This window comes from Pygocentrus nattereri, chromosome 22, assembly GCF_015220715.1.
Source record: "Pygocentrus nattereri isolate fPygNat1 chromosome 22, fPygNat1.pri, whole genome shotgun sequence".
In the NCBI taxonomy this organism is placed as follows: domain Eukaryota; kingdom Metazoa; phylum Chordata; class Actinopteri; order Characiformes; family Serrasalmidae; genus Pygocentrus; species Pygocentrus nattereri.
Window position 1 is genome coordinate 28,509,434 of NC_051232.1, and position 23,421 is coordinate 28,532,854.

The following is a 23,421-nucleotide window of genomic DNA, read 5'->3' on the forward strand; positions in this document are numbered from 1 at the left end:
CATTGTTTTGTCCTAAAACAAAGCATATATTTTTTTGAATCCATCCACATTGGAGGAGGTACAGGCAAAAGGCAAAAGAGTTCCCAAAGGACACTTGTTTTTTCAGATTTACCACTATTTTGCTATTACTAAAAACATGACACAAAACACGTGTAGGTTCACTGGGTGTTTGGATAGTAAATAAAATGGCCATGTTTGTCTTGAACCTCTGTCCCTGAATCAACACTACACTCTCAGAAAAAAGGTACGACACTGTCACTGGGGCAGTACCCCTCTGGTCACTGTGGTGGTATCCTCAGGGGTATATCCCAGTACCTTTAGACAGGGAACATAATTGTACCATAATCCATTGAAATTATACATTCTAAACTCTACTGACTCCACACACCCTGCCTCGCCTCCAGGCTTTTTATTTTATTGTTCTGATTTTTAAAAAAAAAACATTCGGTTATGAAAAGGTACAAATATCTACTTTTCCACTAGGAAAAAGTCATGTAAGGTACACCACTGGACCTTAAAACCACTGTTCTACCTTTGAGGGTACACTTACATTGTTTGTACCCTGATGAATGAATCACGTACCTGCATAGTACCTTTATTTCTAACAGTGTAGTGTGAAGAAATCAGAGTGTTTATTTATCTACAATGAACCATTTCACACTGAAACACGTTGCATTACTTGCTTGTTTATGTCTTAACCATTGAATAAAGATAAAAATATTCCTTTTCTCACTGTTTGTATCCACAAAGCTTTTGAATGCAATCGTCAGAGGGTTTTTCCTCACATAACTTGTTCTCAGCAACCCTGGCTTCCTTCCCTCTTCCATGCTCCTTTCTCATTTTCTCTTGTTACGTCTCTTCCCCTGTTGGAAAGCACTGCACACATACAGGCATATTGCAAAAGGTACTATGGTGTACTGTATGTTATTCAAATTCACTCTGAGCTGCCACGACTTCAGGAGACATTGTTAATCATTTCAGACCTGAGCATCATGTCAGCTGCAGTTTAGTACAAATTGCCATTAAAAGCTCTAATGTTCTCTCTCTAGCACGGCAAGCACTGACACATCTACTGAGTGAGAGACAAAATACTGAGAGTGACTGTCTCCTTCTCTCTCTGTGGCATAGTTGCATGGCGTAGTCGGTAATTAGAGCAAAAAACAGAAATTACACCACTCTAATGGGAAGTTAGTATTTAACTCATCAACAGAGTTAATCTGTTCTTTATAAGAACAAAGAGAAGCCATCAGAGAAGAAAAATAGCTGGTGAGTGTGTGAAAATGGAACTGTTCAATAGTCAAATTAGTTAAAGGGACAACGCTAGACATAAAGAAAAAAGACACTATCGCTGTGTCCGTTTTACTCCTACAGTCATGCCGTAGTTTCTAGAGTGATATTTTAAAGACCATGAAAAACCCCTTCTGATGATGTATCTTTAAGGTGGTAGCACCTTTTGAAAAACAACAAGGGGTGGAAAACAGATAGTTGCCATTACTGTTAGGAAACTTCTGTATTTATTAGCCGCTACGTTATACAATATTGAATTTCTTTATTACTGTGCAGGGAATCCCAGTGCTTGTATGATGCATTTGCATAATGCATGCTGGGTATTGTAGTGAGAGATAATTAACAGACAAAAAAAAAGGAAACAAACTTGTGAATTCTGTGAAAGTGATGACACATAAAATTACATCATAAGATGATGAATTATGCTAATTCCTCTTGACCTCCTGAGTAAGATGAGCTAATTAAGGCCTAATGATTTAATTAAGAAGACTTTACTGTCCAAAGACCTCAACATCGCTCAGTGTGTTTGGGGTTTCATTAAATATGTATTCATTAAATATGTATTCTGTTTTTTCCCGATGCTGAAAGATGAATAACTTACTTAACTGCGGTTTGACTGGAAATTAAAGTAAATTTTCACAATACCGTGTATACATGAAACGTTTGCATCAGCCCACAATTCACTTATCAATCCATCCCTCTTTATAATGCTAGTTGTGAGTGACTTGGGTATAAAAGATGAGAGAATGTACACATACACACACAGTTTCATTCTTCACCCTTTGCCCTTCTAATTTTAGCACAGGGTTTGGTGTGAGGAGGCTGCGGGGCGTCTGTCCTCTGTCCTCTCTCCAGGGCGTGTCCGCAATAACATAGGTCACACATCCTGTCCTCTGGACCGGAGGCAGGAAGCCTCAGTCTAGGGATGAGCTACAGCAATCAGCCTGTGGGTGTGCAGGGAGGGGAACAGATCAGATAACCTGCACTCAGCAGCCACTTTAATGTCAGTGTTATATCAGCATTTCTGTCTATGTTTTAATGAAACTTATATATATATACATATATATATATATATATATATATATATATATATATATATATATATATATATATATATACTTATATATATATATATATATATATATATACTTATATATATATATATATATATATATATATATATATAAGATGTATTCAGTATTATTACTGCTTACAAGTTATTTTTCAGCATTAGGAACAAAACAGAAATTGTATATTTAACCGAAAACAGTTTACACAGAAGCCTCAACAATTAAGCACAATTAAGTACTTTTTACTATTTAGTCTGACCACACTTTGCCTTCGTTACAGTCCACATTGTTTTGGGGAGGTTCTAGTTCAGGTTTCAAAGAAGTCAGCAGGGATATTTTTTCACTCATCAAAAGTTCAGTCATGTAAGTTGGTTGCATTTTCTGCTTTTCACAAGCCAGTGATCCCAAGCAAGTCTGGATTCTGGGTTGGTCAGACCGTTCTTCTGAGAATACCAGCAGGTTCTTTGTTTGATTTGCAAATTTCTTCTTTTTCTTCTTCTTTTCTCTGTAAGATCTTCTTGACAGCTACACATCCTTTCAGACTCATAGTGTTGAGTTGTCTACTCACAGTGGAAGGATGAAGAGAGAGTGGAGCTTAAAGATGAAAAATTTAAGTAGTGTGTTTACCATGGTTGCTGAGAACATTGAATCTTGTATCTAATCTTCTTAGAATCTAATCTGCTGAAAAATTAATAACTTGTACTTAAAGGCAATTTTACTGGAAATTAAATATAGTGTAGTATCTGACTTCTGCACAATACTGTACAAATTGTGCACAGGCTAAAAACCTAATTTATGCATATTTCCCCTCTCCCCAAGTATAGTTTGCTTCATGGCTTTCTTTCTTAATTTGTACTGGATCTACGAATGTTGTAAAAGAATCTTATGTTAACATCGTGCAGACTCAAACTCAGTCAAATAAAATTTGGCTTCTGACAGTATTATATATATGTAATATATATAATACACTATATATATATATATATATATATATATATATATATATATATATATATATATATATACATATGCATGTATATATGTATGCTGTAATGATGAAATCAGTAGTAGCAGTTGTCTAAATGCACTTGATTAAGCACATTGTGTGTTGATGAAAATGTAAGATTTACAGATTTCTAGATTGCCTTCTGAATTTGTGCCTTGTTTGCTTAGATTGTTGTGAATATTTTGATGTAGTGCTTTGGACCAGAAGACATAACATGCCTTGGTTACATCTGAGTTACACTATATTTCCAAAAGAATTCACTCACCCATCCAAATCATTGAATTCAGGTGTTCCAGTCACTTCCATGGCCACGGGTGTATAAACCCAAGCCCCTAGGCCTGCAGACTGCTTCTACAGACATTAGTGAAAGAATGGGTCGCTCACAGGAGCTCAGTGAACTCCAGCGTGGTACCGTGATCGGACGCCACCTGTGGAACAAGCCCAGTCGTGAAATTTCCTCACTACTAAATATTCCACAGTCAACTGTTGGTGATGTTATAACAAAGTGTAAGCAATTGGGATTGACAGCAACTCCACCATGTGGTAGGCCATGTAAAATGACAGAGGGTCAGCAGATGCTGAGGCACATAGTGCCAAACTTCGTGTGGCCTTCAGATCAGCTCAAGAACAGCGTAGAGAGCTTCATGGAATGGGTTTCCATGGCCTTGCAGCTGCATCCAAGCCTTACATTACCAAGCGCAATGCAAAGCATCAAATGCAGTGGTGTAAAGCGCCGCCACTGGATTCTAGAGCAGTGGAGATGTGTTCTCTGGAGTGACGAATCACGCTTCTCAATCTGATGAACGAGTCTGGGTTTGGCAGTTGCGGTATTTGTCTGACTGCAATGTGCCAAGCCTAAAGTTTGGTGGAGGAGGGATTATGGTGTGGGGTTGTTTTTCTTAGAAGTTGGGCTCGGCCCGGCCTTCCCAGAAGAGTTGAAGCTGTTATAGCTGCAAAGGGTGGGGCGACATCATATTAAACCCTATGTATTAAGAATGGGATTTTTTGTGCGTGTGAAGGCAGACAAGCCAATACTTTTGGCAATATAGTGTATGTCTGTCAGGGTGAGCTGTTACAGTCTATTTCAGTTGCGTACAACATGTGTATGTGAAATGTGTATGCAACCCACAGTACTGTGAAGAGCCATAACACAGAGAAACAAAATTTACCTCACTCTTTAAAATGGGTAATGAAGTAACTAAAGTTTTAGAGGACCATGCCTAGAGCTCCTTCCAGTATAAACTCCTATAAATTTCCTGTCTCTACCTTCCGTTTCCTGTTTTTGCACCCAACCTCCACCCTATCTCCTCCCTGTTCCTCAGTCCTGTCTCTCAGTTTTATCTCTGTTCATCAAGGAGGATCTGACCTAAAGCAGAAGCCGCCCAGAACTCTAGGTTGTGGTCCAAATTAGCAAAATAAGAGTTTAATGTAAGATGTAAACATTAAAGTATCAAAAATGCACCATTTATTCCCTGTTACATAAGGCAATGTATGGAAACTAAACTGCAAATAGGAAAACATCTGCTTTGAATTTAATTGTTTTTGGGGTGTCCCAAAAAAGAAAAAGACAAGGTCACAGGTGTATCCTACATACGCGAGCTAGGCTGTAAATTTCAAGGTTGAAACTGCTGTATGCTGATGAGAGCTTTGTTCAGTCTACAGCAGTTTAGCCCTGCCCATTCACATTGAAGTTATAAATAGTTTTTCAATTGCTTTTTGAATGAGGCACAATACAAGTGTAATACAGCCAATTAGAACAGAGATCTATCTATTCCTCCAACAATCCAGCCATCCATCCATACTTACGTACATATCTATTTTAAAGCCGTGGAACACTGCCAGAAAAAAGTACTATTGGTCAGTTTTAGTCCCTCAAGGTACCAACAACGTAAATGAACCCTCAAAGGTGAAACAAGATCCTTAAGGTGTAATTGTTTACATTAAATGAGTTTTAAAGCTACATTACTGTCACTTTCCCAGAAAAAATATGCATATTTGTACTTTTTCATGACTTAAGATTTTAAGTCAAAAAAGTAAAATAAAAAACCTGAAGTCAAGATGAGGTCAGCGCAAATTTAAAAAATAGAGCTGCAACTAAATATCCATCCATCCATCCATTTTCTAAGCCGCTTCTCCGTCAGGGGTGCTGGAGCCTATCCCAGCAGTCTTCGGGCGAAAGGCAGGATACACCCTGGACAGGTCGCCAGTCCATCGCAGGGCAGTCAGACAGACACAGACAGTCACTCACACCTAGGGGCAATTTAGCATGTCCAATTGGCCTGACTGCATGTCTTTGGACTGTGGGAGGAAACCCACGCAGACACGGGGAGAACATGCAAACTCCACACAGAGAGGACCCTGGTTGCAACTAAATATGGTACGTATATTATGTTTCCTAACTAAAGGTACTGAAGACGTACCCTTGAGGGTAGCAGCCTGGTAACAGTACCATGAAAGCTTAAGTTTTTTTCTGTTTTTCTCTTATTATTTACTTTTTACAGCATTGTCCAGACCTGCAGCAGACATGAATACTTTTGTGAATGCAGGACTGATGGATAGTCCTGGTTCTAGGAGACAGAAAGTGGAAGAAGTTGACATATGGGCTTGTTATTAGTACCAGCAGCTGTATGTTTGTGTACAAATACGTGTGTGTGTGGTCTCCCCATCCTCTCACCTTAAGCATGCTGTAAGCTGATACTGTAAACACTAGTCTGTCAGCTGGGTCAGTCATACCAGCCATACTGCCAGATGGACAGGTCCACGCTGAGACATACAGTACTGATCGTATTACAGTTACAGACCTTCATGAGGCTGAGCTGTTAAAAACACAGTCAAGCACCCTGGAAAGAGACTGGTACCCAGATGGGATTTGAGTGGATTAGCGTTTACTGATGTGTTAAGAATATTTGCTCAGGGAGCGTCAGCTCATTCATTTCACAATGAGTGCAAAATCCTAGAGAGGTGGACAAAGACAATCAATAAAGCCCACTAGGTTTAACACCATAGTGCAGTATTTGGGACCTGTTCGGGCCTCTTCCTAATAGAACGAGGAGAATATGCAGTACTGTGTCTGAAGTCAGGGATCACCCTTTGTGCAGGTGGTTGTTAGGAGTCCAGTTTTGTCTGCATCTTCTTTTGCAAATTAATTATTTTATAACTAATCTCCTAAGAAAAACCTCCTGTGAACTGAATGACTTAAATTAAATAAATGAAAGGCGATCTCTGTCATTTGAATCTCTGTCAATTAAGTGCATCAGAGAGAAAAAGCGGGTGAACTGTGGTAAGTTTAGTTGCTAGTGGGCCTAAATGGATTGTGAGCTGCTGCCAAGATGAATTCTTAGTAAGTGATATCTTTCTTGGCCAATCGAACCATTTCTGATTCTAACTCTGATTCTTCTTTCCAGTCAAAATACTCTCAATGCTTTCTCACGCACTAACCAGACTGCACCACATGCACTGATCTGAAACTTGTTTTTCCTTGTGTTGTCTAGCGGTTAAAAGGAAATTCCACTGATTTTCAAAATGACTTTATTCAACTGTTGAGATGCAAACTTTGCTTTTTTTTTTAAATAAAGGAGCTTAAAGGTGTTATGTAAACAAGTTTCAAAAGTTTTAAAATGTACAGTTCACTCTTCAGTCCACATTGTCCATACATCAAAACTAAACCGCAAAGACTGTTTTGAATTTACACATATTTACTTATTCAGCTTACACAGTTGGGCCCCGACCCATTGACACTGAAGTTTCACTGTGTTTCAGCCCAGACAGCTTTTTTTGAATGAGGTACTGTACAGGACAGTAAATCAGAACAGAGGTGCTTTACACATATATCAGCCCTAAAGGCACAGTAACAGAAACAGCCTGTTTAATGCTAAAGGATAAAGAGAGGTCAGACAAGGGTTATCTAAGAATTATCTTTGACTCTTTTTGGTTAATAAAATCTCACAGACATTATAAGGTAACCTCAAGGAAAAATCTAAAAAGCAGGAGAAATGTAGGATGGGCCCTCTTCTTTCTTCAGTTCTATCAAGCCATGGAGCTCACAGATATACGCAGTTATCTTCAACCCATCCAAGCTCTTCCAGTACAAGGCTTTTCACTGAGGTTCAGTTGATTTCTCAAATATACAAGACGTTTCATAGCACTGCTCATTCTTATCAGCTGCCTTATTTAGTCTACCTCATTTTAAAATGATAGCTCTAGAGAAAAATCTTTAATTGGTATTGAACTTTAACTTTAAATGGAGGTTGGTTAAACTGCATGTGAACACCTCTCACTTACCAAAGCGGTTCTTTTATCACTTACACTTCCACAGAAGTGAATCTATTGAGACTACTTGACAGTTTGAGACAAGTCAGTTATAATCTAGGCATGTGTTTAGCACGATGATAACAAATGTTTAAAATCCCTCCATTGCTTCTGAGCTACATTAGACTCATATTTCCAATATAAAACTAAAGAAGCCATCTTCAAACACCAAACATGTCTTGGCTGACCTACTACCTTTGGAGTGAGGGGTGAAAATTGTATTCATGAGATTTGTTGTCAAACCGTTTCTATCGAAAGAGTTAAACGTGTCTTTCTCATATTACTACACTTTCTTTGATATAGATTTTTTATTGACTGTAGCTGGTTGCTTTTATACAAGATTTCAATATTGGATCACCTTTATTTACTGTTTAAATTGACCAGTTAACCTACACATATTCGTTTTTAATGATAATGATTGTAAGATAATGGTGAGTTGACTAATTCACCTAATAACGCCTTGAATGTAACTCTTCACCGTGCATGATTTAATAGAAATATGTTTTGACCAAAAGCCTCTTTAAAACAATTTTAAAACAACAAAGGCAACAAGCAATGAATTCATAACCATTTCTGTGATTAAGCTTTTAGAGTCATTAAGTGCTTAAGACATCTGGTTCCTATCACCACCACTATGGACAATTCTGACTCTCTAGAATGGAGCCTTTCACACCAAACCACTGTGAACGACTTCTTTTAATAATATCTGTCAAACTGCCCTTTAAAGGTTTAACCAATAACACATATCGCAAATAGCCAGGCAGTACATTTTTTTATAATAGATACTTAGTTACAGTTCACTATTATCATCACTATTACAATCAATGTTTTGTTCTAATTCTTGCTTGTACTCTTTGCATGTTTTCTGACAGCCAGCCTAGAGGGTCCTGGTGATTTATCAATTATCAGGTGGTCAAATTGCTTTCTAACCAAAGGACCAGGTGACCTAAAGACTGCTGTTTTTACTGATTTTGCTTGAGTGAGTTGTCTATAGTGGCTTCATTCTATTACATTTTGGATGTAGTGATAATATATATGTACTTATGATTTATCTATTTGACAGCAAAAGGCAGGGGATCTACAGAAGGTAAGCTGGTAGAATTTGTCATTTTCCTTCTTTATCTAAGAGCAGTTTATGAGCTGTCTCACAGTGGAGCTATGCAGTAGCTAAAGATGGAGAACGACCAGGCCTGAAGCTTAACTCTGATATCCTCACACATATCAACACAACTGTTTTTGAATCGACTACTGCAAGCGCCTTCTCTGAGGTATTAAAGCATACATGTCCTCCCTGCTGTTTCCCTTTTACTTATCGCTTTTATGTCCTTGTATTACTAGGGCGCCAAGCACCAAAGCTACTTGTACACTTTCAGAAATAAAGGCAGTAAACTGTCACTGGGGCAGTACCTCTCTTGTCGCTGGGGTGGTACCCTCAAGGATACGTCTCAGTGCCTTTGGTCAGGGAACATAACTGTACCATAATCTGTTAAAATTATTTTCTAAGTTGTTTTGACTCCACACACCCCGTCTCGTCTCCAGGCTTTTTATTTTACTGTTGTTTAAAACATTAGGTTATAAAAACATGTATTTGTACCTTGGGTTTTGAAAATGTGTGCCTTGATGAACAAAAACTGTACCTGCACAGTATCTTTATTTCTAACAGTGTGGTGTTGATTCACTTCATATTGGCTACCTGAACCTAGACTGTATCGACCACGTCCCTGGATTTGCCCCGAATAAATCCTGCTTTTCTCCACATATGCGTCCGCCTCCTCACCGCTCTGCGTTGCACACTGAAAAGAGGCTACTTTAAACTACTTTAAAGTAGTTTTCATTTTTTGCTTTTTAACATTGTTTTATTGACCTTTTTACTCTCTTATTTAAATTCACATTACTGTGCAAAGTACTTTGAGCTACACTTTTTAAATTAAATTTGTTATTATTATAATCATTATTGTTATTAACGTTATTGTTGTAGTTGTTGTCAGTTGGTAGGAGATGGTTTAATGGTTTCTCACTGTTAAAGTACCGTTAAAGCACTGTTAAAGAAATATCAAGAAACTTATAGAACTTAGAAAACTTATAGAAACTCACAGAATTTAGAAAATACTTGTTAACTCAGAGGCCATTTTTAAAGTACTACAAAAACCATTCTTTATTATTCTTCTCAATGCAGCAAGTAAAGAAAATGTATGCTTCAATTAGGTACATCACATCAACTGAAAAACTTCCTTTACTAATTGTAATTCATAGGATAAACTAGGCTCTACAGTGTCTGGTGGGTCTGACCTATTTTGAGTATCAAGTATGTGTAACCAGTAGCTGTTTTTTTTTTGGCGCTCAGACTGACAGCATGCCAGGCTAGTTGCTCTGAGACCACAACTCAACCACCAGACAGAGATATGAGTATGTTATAAAACCTGTCCCTCACTGCAAGCACTGCTGTAGATTGAGCTCTTAAAGGTCAGGAGAGGAACGCAGCTAGCCAGCAAAACAGCTGATGATGTGAAGGCCGCTCAGCATGGAGGTCTCCTGTCGTCAGTGCACTTAAAGGGCCACTGCATTAAGACAAACACCCCCTCACATTTCTGCAAATATTTTTTCATGGGGAGACACTATAGAAATGAAACTTGGATACAAGTTAAAGTAGCCAGTGTGCAGCTTGTATAGCAGTATAGATTTACTATCCTCTGAAAAGAACTCAACACACAGCCATTAATTATCAAGCACTGCCTGAACCCTCTTGTGCATGGAATTCACCAGAGCTGCACAGGTTGCTACTGGAATCCTCTTCCACTCCTCCATGATGACACCACTGAGCTGGTGGATGTTAGACACCTTGTGCTCCTGCTCTTTCCACTTGAGGATGCCCCACAGGTGACCAAACTGTTTGTGGGCTTTCTTGTGCATCAGCTTCAGAAGAGGATTCCTTCTGGGACGAGGCCATGCCGACCGGGTTGGTGCATTCTGTGGCATGTGGTCTGAGCACTGATGGGCTGACCTCCTTGGTTATGATGCTGAACACGTGGACTTCTGTTTCGTGTGTAACCTGTCCCGGAAAACCTCTGTATGACCTTGGTCACCGTGCTATAGCTCAGTTTCAGGGTTTTAGCCATCTTCTTATAGCCTGGTCCATCTTTGTGGAGAGCAACAGCTCTATTTCTGACATTCTCAGAGAGTCCTTTGCCATGAGGTGCCTTGTTGAATATCCAGTGGCCAGTATGATGTACCCAAAACACCAAATGTAACAGCCCTGCTCCCCATTCACAACAGAAACCTTGTAACTCTAACGAGTCACATGACACAAGGGCATGATTGGGCACAACTTAGACGTGTTCACTCTGAGGTGGACTCACTTGTATTGCCAGGTTTTTAGACATTAATGGCTGTGTGTTGAGTTCTTTTCAGAGGACAGTAAATCTGCACGGCTATTCAAGCTGCACACTGACCACTTTAAGTTATATCCAAGTTTCATTTCTATAGTGTTGTGCCATTAAAAGACATAATAAATTATTTGTAGAAATGTGAGGGGTGTACTCACTTTCATGAGGTACTTTAACTTCATTATTAGTTGCATAGGATTCACTAAACTAATTATGGTCATGAAAAAATGCCTTCATATTGAAATTGTAAATACCAATTGCAGTTACTGAAAGTCTTAACAATTAAAAACACCAGGGGTAATGTAACAAATTGTGATACATATAAAGACAGTAATTATGAAATAATTTCAGAATATTATTAAATTAAGATTAATTCAGAATATTATTATTAAAACTATAGCAATGTTACACCCTTGAAGCACGGCCTTACTGCGGATTCTGCATATAGTTATGAATAGTTATCATATATAGATAAAGAATTATGTACACTTATCATGATGGATCTGTATGTTTTTCGAATAACCTTTTTTAATGGTTGTTTTTTGATACTACATAAAGGTCTTTTGCTTAGAAATGTCCAAATTACCAAAAGAATATAGGATTAAGCTTGCTGAAACACAGTAAATAGCAATGAATTATACAAAACAATATATTCTGTTTATTACACCACTAGACATCACCACAAATATTTCCAAAGATTAATAGTAAAAGAAAAAATTCTGATGCTGTGATGAGTTTATTCTTATGGAAATTCTAAAGACGTTTGAAACAAGTAAATCCATCGCATCGCTTTTTAGTGCAATAACACTGCGGTACTTAGTTATACACACTAAAGGACATTTGTTCAGAGTAGAATGGGCCACTCTGACCTTTTGGGCACTGGAAGGAAATTTAATGCAGGTCTTAGATAAGCTCCTGTTACTCCCACCATAACCTTTTATGAAAGATGGTCTCAGAATAGCATAAACTTTCAACTCAAAGCACTAAAACCCTCGGCCTGCAGAGCAGGAGCCATCTGCGGCCTCTCGCTGCTCATGTGGGGACATGTGACGAACAGAGAGAACACAGAGAAATGAGCTCTGTGCTTCTTGCTCCAACAGAAACCATAGCAACCTCATTTCATGGCTAGTGAAAGTCTGCAATGGGCTATCACCCCCAGCGGATCAGAACTGTTTCATGCAGTTTGGTCTCATGGGACAAGACTTGGTTAGAGGTAAAAAAAAAAAGATGCGCTTAGTTTTGCTTTTTAAGTCCTTTTAAACAATACTAACTCTTGCTCTAATTACAGCAAAATGATGGTAAAGTATTGAACAGGTCTGGATTAGTAAAAGAAGCAGACTTTTTTTTTGCAAGTATTAATAAGAAAAGCTGACTGCTGCCAAGACGTTACACTGACTATTAGAGTGTATTTGCTGCCACCTAAAGGACATGCTGTGAACTAGAGAACTAAGCTGTTATGAAAGTTATTACAACAAATATGAATGTATCATCATAAATTAGTAGGACTTTCCAATTTTGTACCATTTCATTGCATTTCCTTATAAAAGTAGGTATTTCTCAAGATAATTGTTCTAACTGAAAAAGCTGAGAAAGCTGACCGTAGATCTGTGACTAACTGTCAATGTTAGAAATGAGATGTGTGGTCAAAACAGGGACAAATCTTAATTTTATTCAATTTATTTAATAATTTAACATTTATTTACAATCATTATGCATAAAACAACAACAACAATAATGATAAAATCGAGATCAGTATTCAGCAGGCTATTTCCAGCTAAATGGGAACCATCCTACATTTGGTTTAGTTTGTAATGATCATGAACATCAGCGCTACATTAGTTGTTTGTTAGATCATGGAACGGTTGCGTCGTGAATAATGCATTATTTCGAGAAGATCAGTCATAACAAGAAACTATTTCAACAAAGTTAGTCAAAAGAAGCCATCACTTTGACATAATCGGTCAAAATCCAAAGAAAAGAAACCATTATTTCAACGTAAGCAGTCAAAATCTTGAGAAAATGACATCTGAACAGAGGCATAATATCAAGGAAATAAGCCATTGTTTTAATCCTATCCAAATCTCAAGAAGGTCATTGTTGTGAGTTTAAAAAAAATCAAACTTTCCACGTCCTGCTGCTAGAAACAGAGATGAGAAAAACTATTTGGCAGGAAGGGCTTCTAAATTAGTGCACTCTTCTGTGTTGTGAGGTGCCCTCAGCGTTTTCACTGATCTCTTTCCGAAGTGACAGTTTTGTTTCATCCAGTTTTGTTTTCATACAACAAGATTATATGAAATTGATTTTAAAGTAAAAAACTGTAAACTTGTGCCCATGCAGTTATTTCCCTTGGAGGTTAAGCAAAGTTCTAAATACATATTTGAATAAAACATGAGGAAACAGCCACAAATGTTTGGGCCTCCTTAATCAATCAATCAATCAATCAATCAACCTTTATTTTGACTTAGAAGTACATTGAGGGCAACCCTCATTTTCAATGAGGCCAAGCATTTACAAAAACAGGGACGTGACAAGGAAAATAATATCTATATTTAATCATTTTGAATGAAAAGAAAATGTAAAAATAGCAGTGAAAAAAAGATAAAAATAGATAAAAAATAATCATAAAAATAAAACTTGAGGTTTAATTGATAAGAGATTAAGATCAAAAGAAGATAAGAGATTAATAAAATAAAAAATATAATAATAATAATACATTATTTAAAATACATTAGAAAGTGATAAAGGACTAAAAGAAGAACTAAAACAAGAAATAAAAGTTAGAATAAATAAGATGAAGTAAAACAGGTACAGGCTGTCTGAAGGTGGTTAGATATTAAAAGTTTAAAATGACTAAGTGACATCAGTGAGCTGAGTTTTAGTGTTTCCTGTAGTGAATTCCAGCTCACTGGTGCTGTGACTAAAAGCAGATTTTCCCAGTTCAATAAAACCTCTTGGTACATGGCAGCTGATCCAATTACTAGAGTGATTCTGATAATTACTGTTATTTGTATTCATCAATGAAGTGATGTATTCTGGCAAATGACCGGAGAGTGTCTTATAAATAAAAATCAACCAGAGTGTTTCATAATGTAATTTCTCCACCACTAGAGGGAGATCAACAGACAGAAATGTGCAAGGCGAGCTTCCTATGGCCTACTTCTCACCAGAATGGCTAATTTGCCTCTGAGTGATCACCATGGAGATTGACCCTCCTGCCCTCCTGCAGCCTCACCATTTCCGGCCTTCTTGTGAATCAGATAAAGAAATGATTCATGAAACACCACCTACATTTCCGATTTATTCACCCGTAGAAAAAACCTTCGTCACTGCTATTCAGGTAGCCAATATTAGATAATAAGTACAAATAAATGCATTTCACGGTCATTTTCTAGACAGACATCAATTCATGGCTTTACAATATAGGCCCAGTACTCAAGAAGGATGCTCCTTGAATTCAGCGGAGGCTCATTTTCAGGCTTTAGAACCTTTTCAACCATGTTTTTTTGGAAATAGCTTTGACTGGCATATCTCATGTGTCTGAACTGTTATTGGATGTCGAAAGGCAAACCAAAGCAGTTATGAGGGCTTGTGTGTCTTTCGTAATTGGCAGAGCATTGTGAAATTAGAGTGAATATGTTCATACATGCTGTTGTGGATAACAAGGAGTGCAAATGTCTGTGATTAGATGCATTGAATCAGGCTGCATGTTGCGTTTGCAAGTCTGTAAGAAGCAGGGAGAGAGACCTTGAGAGATAGCTGAGAAGGAGGACTTCTTGAAACTACCTTAGTGTGTGGTGTATAGTTTTGTCAGTTTGGAGGTCTTTAGGGTGTTATGTAAAAAAAAAAAAAAGGAAATATGACATAATCTGTTTTTCAGTGAGATCTCCAAAGACGAACACAGTAAGTCTAAAGGTCCCATATTTCCGTCTGACTTTTCTTAGAGTTTGATGGTGTTTATAAACATTACATTTTCAAAACATACTGTTCACTTTCTATAGTCCGTATATGGAAACAAAGCCCATTTTGAATGGATTTTTGTGATGTCACAAAAACCAACGCATGTATGTAGTATATCTGCCATGTCCAGCCTTTAGCAGATTAACCATGCCCATTCACATTGAAGTTATATGGGGTGTTTCACCCTAGACTGCCTTTTGAATAAGAAGCAACACATGGTGGCCAGTCAGATCAGAGCTCATTAACACATATCAGTCTTAAACGCACAGTAAGGGGTGCTCAGACTTTTTATCTAGGATTAAAAGGCTACATTTCTGATTGGCTGAGGGCCAAAAGACAAGTGATATGCAAATAAAGAAGTTAGGTGGGTTTTGTATTTTATAGCAGTGCATTTTATCAATTAAAGCACTTCAACAATACAGTAAAAGGAAAATAAGTATTTAATATAATAAATATTTTAAAAATATGCTTGTTCTCTCATTGGGTAAGAGGGTGGGGTAACTTTCTGGTGGGCCAAATAAAATGTCCTCAGGGACTAACTTTGGCCTGTGGGTCACTCTTTGGGAAGCTTTGCTCTGAGGGATAGTAAGAGGTCAGAAAATGGTCAAGTAAAAATGTCATAAGTAGACCTCAGGGATAAAAAATATAAGAAATATGTGGTATAAGGGCTTAAGAATTTTCAAGGGTTGGGCCCTTATCTTTCATAAGTGCTTCACCAAAAGAAAAAAACAGACAAGGCCTGAAAGACCATGTAGGCAACAACTGCAAAGGCAATGTGCTCTAGTCTTCAACATCTGTCAGTGTGACATTGAAAGGCTAGTTGTTTGCAGTCAACATGACTGTAAGGGGGTGGAAAGGCTAGTGTGTATACATTTCAGACACAGGGGGCATGAATTCATAAACATTGCCTTGTTGCATGATTTCTAGGAAGCTGCAAGCATCGTTGACTCGTTTGAAAGCTGTTTTTACCTGATTTGTTTTTTTGCCTCAGCACAAACATGACCCAGAAAGGCTGAGGGGCAACTAGCATTTCAAAATACAAAGGAACATGTTGTCGATGTCGATTTGCATGACATAACACATTTGACTGTATTATTTGAGTATTTTTTATATATTATTATTGGTGTAATTTGAAGGGAAATAATTTTACACATAAATAATTGTAACAATATCAGCAGCAGTCCTAACTACAGCTAAGGTAGCTTACTTTAACCTTTCTAAAAAGGTTTATCCAGAATGTTATTTGGATAGCAGGTATACGGACTAGTGCACATGTTAATTTAGCTGAGGTTGTCAGCTAATGCAGCTGAAGTCACAGATGACAATTCCCTATAACTGGATAGCAAGCATGCAGATTAATCAACTGTTTTTGCCTCTTTAGATTAAACACCACCAGTGGCACACATCGTGCTTCAGTTCTGTCCTTCAAACGAAAGGTTCTTCTATAAAGAAAGGCTTATTATTTGATGCTGTGTTGAGCTTGGCAGCTTTTTAGAGGGGGTTACTTTTGTACAATGCATAGCCTGCAGCTAATAACAAAGCCAGCTAAAAAGAAAAAGGTAAAATTCCTTATTAAAGACTTCAGTTATGATATATTCACTGTGTATTTGGTGCAGTGAAGTTGTGTAAACAAGTTGATGTTAGCGTGGCATTCGCTGTAGTTTCCACACTGCCTGGTTTTAATGAGCTACAGCACAGTTCAGCTCGATAGTGTAATATGTCAGTGGAAACTCAGTGTTATGTAGGAAATCAAAGCTCTAATCTAAATTTATTAGACTGAATGGGATTTTTCCATCGTTCTATAAATCTTGCCCAACCTCACAGCAGTTGCTAAGAAAGAACACATTCATAGGTAGAGCATGAGTAGGTATATTGAATAGTAACAGTGAAATTCAAGCATTAAGAAAACAAAGAAAAGCAGTGTGTTTTCCATGTCTGAGAATGGCAAAGCTAAGAAGAGAAGGACAAATGACACAGCTGAATGGGACTGGTGTAATCTTCAATTACACTTTGTGTCACATTAAGACATACCATGTAGTTGCTGGTTTGTGCCAGGCGCATGGCTGCCTGTCTTCCCGCCCCCTTTATGCCCCTACATGGCAGCGGAGTGATTGGCATCCTCGCACCCTGTGTCCCAGCATCAATGAGCTTTTGTAGCTGTTGGCACCCTTCTCTCCTGACCCGCCTTCGCCAGTCTATTCACAGGGTCACATGATGCCACCCACTTGGCCCTGGCACAATGCACGCCTGTCATGGCCAGCTCATTGGCATGCACTGACACACGCGGACGCGTCTCCACCAAGTGTGCCCTCTGTTTTCGCCCGCCGAGAGGGTTACAATGCACTTCCTGAGACGGTTAAACTCGAGCACTTCAGCATTTCCCACTTGGTTTGTAATCAGATCTGGAAACTTACAGTGAAGGGAAGCAGACGTCCGAAGAGTTTAATACTTCTAAAAGCTACATCAGAGAACTTTACTACACAAAATGATCACAAATGTGTTGTCTGATGTATGAAACATTGTTTTGCAATAGTGTAAAAAATTAATTTTTCAGATTTACCATTATTTAATTTGTATACAAAATACATATAAAAACTCATTTACACTTTCAGGTTCACTGGTTGTTTAGGGTAGTAAATTAATCAGCTGTATTAGTGTTAAGTGATACTTTTTTTAATCCCACCTCCACATTTAACCCGTGAACGTGAAACACCACACTAGGGGGCAGTGAGAACACTTGCCCGGAGCCATGGGCAGCCCTATCCACAGCACCCGGGGAGCAATTGGGGGTTAGGTGTCCTGCTCAAGGACACCTCAGTCATGGGCTGTCAGCACTGGGGATCAAACCGGCAACCTTCTGGTCACAGGCCCAGTTCCCTAAACTCCAGCCCACGACCGCCCCATCTGTGCCCCCTCAACACTGTCTGTGTTGTAGACAATGTGACCCCTAGTTCTTATTGTCACCACTGTAGAAATTTGGTAATTTCTCATTCAAATCAATCACTCTGAATGAGTTTCTTTATATCTCAGTGATTAAATTGCGGAAATGTTGAGAAGTTGGTGGAATTCCCTTTTAAGGCAACACGGCTAATGTTTGTTCAGTGCTGTAGGTTTTCACTCAACACAGTAGGTGTTAATGCAACACTATTCATGTTAATTCAACACTACAGATGTTGATGCAACACTTCCGTTAAACGCTGTCGTTATTGAAACTAAACTGCAATGCCAGTGAAGTTCCACCCTTAAAGTCCCCTTTAGTCTAGGTTTGAGTTTGATCTGGGTCTGGGAAACTACCCTTGGGTATTTACTGGGAATTTTGCCATAATTTTTGGTGGCATATTAGCACACCAGCTTATATTTACATTTCTAGACATTCTGAAAGAAAACCAAACACAATGTTTCCACAAATTGCTCTTTTATAAAGTTGCAAAGCATCTCATTTCTGCAGATAGAAGTACATTATATGCCCAATCATTTTTAGACACCCCTTTTACCTGGTGAATTCAGCGTCCCAGCGCAAACTCAGGCTTTAAATGAATTGCATAGAGCTGGTATAATCTCCATGGAAAAGCATTGCCAAAAGAATGGGACATTGGGGAGCAGCTGCACTTGAGCCTAAGAGCACTATGCCCTATGCCAAGTATAGACAATAAAGCCCCCCCAGCCTTGAGCTGCGGAGCAGTGGGGTGACCTGTTATCCAGAACTCTTCATCCAACATCATTCTCTGGCCTCACTAATGATCTGGTGGCTGAATGCAATCAAATCCTCCCAGTATTCGTCTAACATCTATATGGGTCATTCCATGGAAATGGCACATTTTGAGTCCTCATCTCCTCTTTAGGTGTATTTTATCTACTGGGTCACAAAAATCTATATTTTAACAGCTGTACACATACATTGAAATATCTCCTTTAATACAGTGTATTTTTTTTAATTTGATCTTTTTATGAGAACTTTGTTTATTTATTTATTTTTGCTGACACCACCTATTTTGTCATGTCCCTCATGGCCTTCAACGAAAGTATACTTAGAATATACCAAATACAACTATAAAAAAGTCCATATATTTTGATGTCAACCTAAACAACTGTCTGTGTTTAATTGTTTGTGATATTATTTTTCAAAATTAATTGATAATTATTTATTAAAATCACATTATTTAGTTCTGTACCTAAGTAACCCCTCAACCCCGTAACACAAATGAATCTCCCCCACAAAAACAATGGTATGATCCATATGATCCATATACATCAAGAAGTGACATCACTCAAGTCTTTTGGACAACAGGACAGCAAAGACAGGCAAGTGGCTTCCTTCTTTTATTTAATTTTGGTCATTTATCTTGTGATATTGTGGTCGCCAAACTCAGTGACTCAACACCGTCACATGAAAAAAAGATAGAAAACTATTACTTATAAAAAAAGTTTTTTTTATTTCAAAACTATATGCTAATTCTGAATCTCATGCATGCCATGTGCTCTCTCTCTGGTATACAGTATGTAGAGCAGCGGCCATTTTGTGCAAAAATCACAACCCCGTCACACTCAACCCCGTTACATGTTTGACTGTAACGGGGTTGTGAGATTGTGATGGGGTTGTGATTTTAAGACTTTGGTTGTTAAGTTACCTACTTATTTTAAGAATTATTATATTTGATTAACTTTCTTTTACCACACGCACACTGAATGTAATCTATGTTCCAGGTTTAAGATGACACCAACAATAGCAGCAGAAAGGCAGAGGAAGTATCGGGCACGCCTTAAAAGTGATCCAGAAAGAAGGGAGAAATACTTGCAGAGTGAACGTGAGAGATGGAGAAAGACTGTAGAGGAAGGGAAAAAGAAAGCAATTAAGGACTTAAGTAAAAGAGAACAGCGGCAGAAACGAAAAATGTGGAGAGCAGCATACAAAAGGAGCGAGGAGAGGAGAGTAGCGCTCAAGAATTTAAGCACTCCTCCACACAGTCCAGATCAGGGAGATCACCCAGAGCAGTCAGGATCTTCAAGGTTAAGGCAATGGGCTTTTAACAGTGTTAGAAAATGATTTTTACACAATTTGATTTTAAAAAGCGGGGAGAGGAGGGGGAAAAGGCCTAATACTAGGGGCAGCCATGGTCTGGTGTTTAGTGCACTTGGCTTGTGATAGGAAGGTTGCCGGTTTAATTACTAGAGCCAACAGGTCACGACTGAAGTGCCTTTGAGCAAGGCACCTAACCCTTAACTTCATTGTTTTGTTTTGTAGGCAACGTCTGGTGGCACAGAAGAGGAACAGAAAAGAAAGAAACAAGCTCAAGAGGCAAATAAAAGAACTCAAGGAAAAAGTTGAAAAAGAAAGAAAAATGAAGGAAAAATACAAAAAAAGGTGCCAACGTTTAAGGAAACATTCTGATTCACCACGGTCAAAAGTAAATCTACTAACTGCAAATTGCCCTGTTAACCCCAAAATCAAAAAGACATTGCTTTACCACCAATCACTAATTCAGGATATCAGTAATAAATACAAAAAAGCCACCAAGGATAGTGAAAGACAGCTGATTGCCAAAGTTACAACAGGAAGGATTGTAAAAAAATACAGGTTGCAAAGATTTGCCAGTGAGAGTCTCTTGGATTTTCAAATAAGCATTTCAAACATAATGAGGGTCTTCATTTTGAAAGAAAGAGGACCAGCAGATTCACTGATGACTTTAAAAAAAGAATAAAGGCATTCTATCTAAGAGATGATGTCAGTCGGATCACCACTGGAACCCAACAAACACTCACAAGAAACAAGGTCAAAATGCAGAAAAGGTTCCTGGTGGATACACTGCAAAATATTCACAGAAGATTTTTAGCAGAAAACCCAGAACAAAATATATCATATTCCTTTTTTTGTTATCTTCACCCTTTTTGGGTTGTTAATCCAACAATCTCTGAACGAGACACATGCATGTGTAAATTGCATGAAAATCTGAGCTTTCTGGCTGTGAAGCTCAGTCAGCTAAAACGTATTAAAACTGCCAATCTGGAACAGTTGGTAGAGATGGTGTGCTTCAACTCATCCAACAAAAGCTGCATGTATGGAGAGTGTGATCACTGCAAGCACAAGAGTGTCCCTATCTCAAGTGCATATAACAGTACTTCAAATGTTTCTTTTACCCAGTGGGTAACGGAAGAGAAGGAGATGGATAAAAAGAAAGAGGGAGAAAAGGCAACTGTCAAGGTGACGATTAAGAAATCTGTGGAGAGCACACAAGAAGACCTCGTGGAGCTCTTCCACAGCTACATAAAGCGATTTAAACAGCATCACTTTAACATCAAGCAGCAGTATGCCTTCTGTCGTGAACTGAAGAAGAACATGTCAAGGGAAGAGGCTTTGATACATGTTGACTTTTCAGAAAATTACAGCTGTAAATACAGCTCCCAAGTTCAGGCGGTCCACTTTGGGCCTTCACATCAACAGGCCCGTGTACTCAGTACAAACAACGAGGCAACTTCTTCCTTTTCACCACAGAACTGGACAAAAGAGGATTCAAGGCTGGTTCTTGGAATTTCTTTGAGGCTAGTCATGGGAAAGAAGCACCAGATGGTGTTGGGGGAGCCTTAAAAAGAACAGCTGATATGATGGTGGCAAAGGGCCGTGACATCCCAGATGCACTAGAATTGTACAATGCCTTGACAGAGACAAACACAACAGTGAAACTGTTCTTTGTGAAAAGTGAAGATGTTGAGGAAGCAACACAAAAAATGCCAAAGCTGATACCAGCTGTTCCTGGCACCATGAGAATTCACCAGGTCATTACTCTGGCTCCAAGAGAACTGATATCTCGTGATTTAAGCTGCATGTGCACAACACGGAAGCAGTTTATCTGCAAGTGCTTCAACACCCAGTGTTTCAGTTTTGGCCAGAAGATAACAACCACTGTGCCACAGACAGCCAGTGAGGGGAATCCAGAAAAGGATATCCAGTGGGAAAGTCCAGAGCTCATTGGGAAATGGTGTATTCTCAGATATGATGACGATTTGTATCCAGGCATCATTCTGAACATACAGGAAACACATGTCCAGGTCAAATGTATGCATCGTGTCGGGTCAAACCGATTCTCCTGGCCGCATCAGGATGATATTCTGTGGTACTTGTTTGATGATGTCCTTGAAGTCATTCCACCCCCACAGCCTGTGACAAAGCGCCATGTGGAGGTCTTGAAAGAGGTGTGGAACTGACTTACAGGCTGAAGTCCATGGTACAAGAGGCACATGCATACATACACAAATACAGACACACTGAAATAATTAACAGTTTGATCAATATTATCAGTACACAAGTTTAATTGCATGTGCAGTAACAGGCATAGGTGTCTTTTAGTACACCTCTCATCATTTAATTTCAAATGTATGTTTGACCAAATAAGGCTTGGTTCTTATGCCTGAAAACACAGGACACAAATACACACACAAAGACAGACAGACAGACATACACACACACACACACACACACACACACACACACACAATCTCACACACTCACACTCCACTTTGTCAACACGAGTTATTCGGTTTAGAATGTTTTCTAGATTAGATGTTGTTGTAGTTGCCATTGTTTTTAATTTGGGTTAATAAAACTCAGTTCAACTGCAATTTATATCTGTTGTCTTTCTTTGACATTGCTGGGGACAATAAAGTCCTCCAAGGCAGCACTCCTAAATGTTGATGTTTTTTTCATCATTTTATGTCATGTAGAACTGATCAAACAAACAGGCTAGTAGTACATGATGAGGGCTCTTAGAACACCACTCATTGATTTGATTTCAAAGCCACATGGGAGACACATTGTCATTCAGATCATCATCACACTAACATTTGTCACAATGCTGAATCTCATGACTAACATATCCATCATTATCTAACCTCACCTGTGAATTTCCAGCATCCTGTCCTCTAAGCCCTGTTCGTCCCTTCAACCCCGTTACCATCTTCAACCCTGTTACCCTAGTCTCAACCCCGTCACACCTACATTTTAATACATTATTTTTTTAAATGCATTGAAAAGTAATTTAATGTTTGTTGACTTCTGTCTAAAATGTTGAGAGTTATTATATGCTTATTGATTTTGGTGAAGATTCTTTAGTTAAACCACACTTTTGATGAAAAATGACAAGAGCGGTTTCATGAAAAGGGACATTTCAGGCTTTAGTATTGCAAAAAAGTGAGATTTTGTATAATTTTTGTATTCACAATTATTGAATTAGTGTTGGGGACATCTGATTAATATGAAAATATTTATTTCTTCAGAAATGCTTTTTATGGTCATATTCAGAGAGCTTCCACTTTGTACGTAACGGGGTTGAAGAAAAACATTGCCCAGATCTTGAAAAAATGACCAATAATAATAAAGAGCTAATGCCTGAGATGGGAAAATATGATTTTCTGATAG